Here is a 5367-nt window from a genome sequence, read left to right as displayed (position 1 = left end):
CCTTAGGAAACTTTTGGACATTGTCCTTCCCCTTAAGCTCATTGGAACCCTTATTTTTTGTGGGCTTAGAATTTCTCTTAGCTCCTGTTTGGAAATTGATTTGAGAAGCCACCATAGTATGGTATATAACCGCCAATATAGTGCATGGCCTTTGGGAGTTGACATACTCCACCATTTCTTCAGTTCAGCCCGCACAAAATTACTGCTTTTGCTCTCCAAAATCCATCTTTTGGAAGACAGTGGCTTTGAGATGTAATCCCAAAACTTGTCTACATATTTGTGAATTCATGGGGAGAGAGCTTCAAGCTTTGCCATTCGGTAAGTACTTTGTCTTTGGCATCGGTGGCCAAAAACTGCTTAATGATGGAAGCTCTTAAAGCTTTCCATGTTTGTGGAGCTTCACGGTTGGCCCGTAGGATAGACCACCATTGCCTGACGGACTTTTAAAAGTGCATAGCTACATGGTGTAGCTTAGAGGACTCTGTGAAGCCCTCATCTCCAAACGCCGCATCGAATTGTTGGATAAAGGCCAAAACTTTGTCCATAGCACCAAAGGTGCCATCCTAGATAAGGAAAGAGATGCTCTTCCCTCCCTCTTTGAACTTCTTGAGCTTGGACAACCTCTTCCACATGGCATAGGATTTCGTATGGCCTCTTTCTTTTTGATGGTTCAAAAGTTGCATCATCGCTTTCTTCACAGGATGAAGAATTTGAGGAAGATGGAGAAGAGGGTGATCTCTTTCTTGCCTTGATCTTCTTTGCCTGCACCATCATTTTAATAAGAGAAAGAGGATAAAGAAGATGGAGAAGAGGGTGTCCTCTTTCTTGCCTTTTTCTTCTCTTGCTTTTTGTCACCCCCCTTTGAATTGTGGTGTGGAAAAGTGTGTGATGGTCTTCTCTATTTTGGAGGTGATGGATAGCATTTAGCCCGCTGTCTTTGTGGAACCATCTCCATCGAGGTGGCAAGAAACTCACTTCTTTCTCATTCCTTCAGAGGGGGCTCTTGAATTCTCCTTTGGGAAGGAGATGCATCATCAAGAAGAAAATTTTTGAGCCCTTCGTATGGATCCTCTTCTTCTTCCTAGGGGCTTCCTAGGTACTCTCTTGTCTTGGTGGGGACCTTGGAGAATCCCATGAGCACGAAGCTGTCATTGCACTTCACTTGGGAGGGATGGATTGCCCATGGCTTGTTGAAGTCTAGAAACAAGGTAGTTAACAAGCATAGGGGCATCATTAGTACCCGCTCATTAGCAAAATCAAAGTTATCAACGTTAATTTCACTCTCTTTACTATTGTCATCCATTCTAACAACTTTTAGGTGTAAACTTTTAGGTGTACTTTGGCACTTCAAGCCCTAGTTGCTACTCCTTGTTACCCCTTTCAGAAAAGCATTCAAGCTACTGTACTCGGGGCTAGAATACCCTTAATTGCAATGAATAGAAGAGAGGGTCTTTCAACACCAAAACAACACCGGGTCCTGTCAAGCCTCTAATAGCTCAATAGTGGTTAAGCCATAGGCAATCCCATAGGACTCCACTATTAGGACCATAGCTCTCGACGGTGATGCTCTATTATATGGACAAAGGCAGGTGCACTACAAGGTTGAAAATTTCCTATTCTACTTACTCAAATGCAATTAATAGTACCAACCACTTATAGCTCGTTTGAGGACCTCCCTTCTTGAGTAAGAAAAGAGAAACCTTGTGCTCTAATACCAATGTAACATTAAATGGCCTGGTAAGTTGTGTGTAGTGGAAAATAGCATGAACATAGTGAGCAAGAATAGATTCCTAATGAGAATAACAAGAGTGCTTGGGTGGAGAGAGCAATAAAAAGCATAACACCTAGTTAGATAGCATGAACCATACTTCAAAAGAGAGAGAAATTAAGCAATTGACAACAGCGGAGGACCGGATTTATATGGAGCCACGGCCCCCCCTCCAAAATCTCCCATCAAGAGAGACATTTTACAATAATACAATTCTTTGTGTTCTTTCAATACTAGTTAGTGCAATGAAGATGAAAGCTTCAAGCACTAAGCAAAACACTTATAAAAGAAAACATCAATTCCCTCACGGTCTTAGATCCCAAGACCTCACACACCTTCGAAGATGGTGAGAGCTAGCGGGGTATGAGAGTAGATTGAGAGAAAGATGGAGTAGTCTTACAAGAAAGATGTACATCTCCTCACATAATCACTCATATTAGCATAGCATAGCATCTCCTCACATAATCACTCATATTAGCATAGCATAGCTTAGTGATTAGCATGGTAGAGGAGATGAGCATGCATTGAAACTTGGCTCTTGGTTGGATTTGCGTCACAAAGCCAAGAGTTGTTGGTGTAGGCCTCTCTTCTCACAAGCTTGGAAGGGACCATAGTACCTTTTTGCTAGCTTAGCATAGTACTTTTGGTGTCTCGTAGGATTCTTGCCCATCGTGTGCCTTAATCGAGCCTTGGGAATTTTGAGTAAGACCCAATCATTTTCTTTAAAGGATTGGGTTCTTTTGTGTTTGTCAGTAGTAGCCTTTTGCCTCCTTAATCTTTTGGAAAGATTCTTGTAGGTCTCGGCTATACTCATCTGCAGCGAAGATCTTTCTGTGTACCTTAAGTAGCAGGGGACTTTTTGATCTTCCCCCCAATTACCTCAAAAGGTGCTTTTCACGTGGAACTATGTACATTGTTATTGTAGGCATACTCCACTAAGGGTAAGTACTTCTCCCATTGGGACCTTTGATCTACTTCCGTTACATAGACTTTTAGTAGATCGAGAATTGTTAGGTTAGCTATTTCACTTTGGCCATCCGTTTGCGGGTGATAAACCAAAGAAAAATTTAGCTTTGTTCCTAAATTCTCAAAGAGACCCTTCCACAAAATTATTGGTCATTCTAAGATCTCTATCCGACACTATGGACATTGGCAGCCATGGTACTTGAAGATTTGTGAAATGAAGAGGGTTGCCATTTATGGGCTTTGATAGTCTTTTTGACACGTATAAAATGAGCTTGTTTACTAAACCTATCTACTATCGTCCATATTCCCATGGATAGCCACAATATACTGCATTAAGAGTTATCATTATGGGAGGTGTATAGTAAATCATAAGGTAAACCCCATAAGGTAAACCCCATAAACCCCATAAGGAGTACATATAGTTGGATGTCACAGTTTTTAGCCAGATACAGTGATTTAGAGCACAATCAGAACCCCTCTAGATGCTATCATGGTCACATGCTGTGACCAAGTGTATGTGTACCCGCCCTATCCCAGGCGCTATACACAATGGGTTTTGACAGTAGGTCCATTGTGTATGGGCCTCCTGCCTCATCAAAAAAATGAGTTTAAAAAGTCTCTAGCAGAGAAGTGTCAAGTTGGAGTGTGCGTGAAGAGGGTAATATTATTTGTACTATTACAATATCTGATATCGTCTTCAAGGAAGACATTACTGCTGTAGGAGTTTTAAGGCTTTGTTAGCCCTTTTGAAAAAGGTATGGTTTTCATTGCGTAGTCTTTAGAAGAAATATGCCAAGCTTTTTATCTAATATCAAAAAGTCTTTATATGTGTAAGAGGTAGAATGTTCCTGTAATTATCAATATACAATTTACTTAAGCATGGGTGAGTACAATTGGATTAACTTGCTACTTAAAATCGACTAAGCCAAAAGACTACAATAGTCGTGAGTAGGAATCCAGTCTATAGTCAAGGAGAGACCACCTAACACCTGTCAACCTGTCAAGGAATTATAGAAATTGGGTCATTCAAAGCTTATAGACAAGAAATATCCAAAGCCAGCGTCCCGGTCCACCCAATTGCGTGGGAGGGCCTGGTGTTTAGGGGTGTGTGTAGTTATTTTACTTTTAATAAATACACACCAAGAAACAAGACGTTGAAAAGATAACTGGCTAAAGATCTCTAGGCAAAGATTAGTACAAAAACAACTTAGTCTTTGATTGATAACTGTAGGTTGAATCATCAAGTGTTTTAAAAGTCAGACTGCAACAGATAATGTTAGACTTGGCTACATATGGTAGGCTTCAAAGAATCTATCTGTTGTTATGCATGTCAAACTTAAAAATTATTAGACTAGCTACTGTCCTGCATATTAAAGTCTCAAGGATTTTATACCATCATATTCTTGCTAGAGTTACTTCATATGTTTTAACATCTTTTTTATAATAACCATTTCATGTAAAAAATGTCGACTAATCCATATCATTGTATGTACTTGCATGCAATGCTAAGTTATGTAATCTCATCTTCAAAATATGTTCGGAGGTTGAGTCCCTCAAAGCCAGAATCAACTAGGATTATCACTCGACCAAATTTTAGGCCAGATATTAAGAACCAAAAGTTACCGAGTCATCCCATAGTCTGTAACAGGTTATGCACATTCATCAGTACTATGTCATATTCCATAAAGAATTCCCTTTGAAATTAGCTGAACTATCAACCCACAGAAGTACCAGCTAGAGCCAAAGAAGTACTAGCTAGAGCCAGAAAAGTATTAGTCAGAGCCAGCCAAAAAACAGGTCACCTCAAGTCTTTCCCAAAAATAGCCGGTTTATAAGAGTAGAGTTTATTCTAAAAACATTGATTATTCATATCCGGAGACCAAGATTAAAAGACCACGATTCTAATATATTTGCAACAAGTATGCACACTCATCATCATTACACCAGATATCATAAAAAAGCTAAACTATCAGCCTAGGGAAGTGCGAGCCAAGGTCAGAGAAGTATTTAGCCAGAGCCAGAGTGAGTCATAAAGCAGGCCATCTCAAACCATTCATAGAAATAGCCATTGTATGAGAGTAGGATCAAGTTGAGAGAAATGACTAGCTAAATCCAGAGACCAGGCAAAACCAAAAAAATCTGTTGTAGACCAGATCACTTAACTCGCGAGAACTAGCAAAAGACATCTGCTAATGAAGTACAGATATCCAATCACAGTTAGAAAGTCAAGGCCACCAGGCCTCCCCATGTTACAACACTATACCCATCTCGATCAGAATTTTAGTTTAAGCCAAATCTTAAGTGGTAAAGCATAAGAAGCCAGAATATGTATGTGTACATATAAGGTTTTTATCGCACTACCACCACCAAGAGCTAGATGTAGTGTATATATGAAAAAAAGAAGACCAGATCTAAGTCAGGCATCCAAGCAACAAGCTGAAGGTTAAATTTATTGTAGGTCAAAGCAAACAGTCTCTCAATAAGATGAGTTTAAAAAGTCTCTAGCAGAGAAGTGCCAAGTTGGAGTGTCCCTAGAGCGGGTAAAATTATTTGTACTAATACAATATCTGATATCATCTTCAAGGAAGACATTACTCCTGTAGGAGTTTTAAGGCTTTATCAGTCCGTTTTGA

The sequence above is a fragment of the Adiantum capillus-veneris genome, chromosome 20 (assembly GCF_014529385.1).
Source record: "Adiantum capillus-veneris isolate H3 chromosome 20, ASM1452938v2, whole genome shotgun sequence".
Lineage (NCBI taxonomy): Eukaryota > Viridiplantae > Streptophyta > Polypodiopsida > Polypodiales > Pteridaceae > Adiantum > Adiantum capillus-veneris.
Note: the sequence above shows the minus strand (reverse complement) of the source record.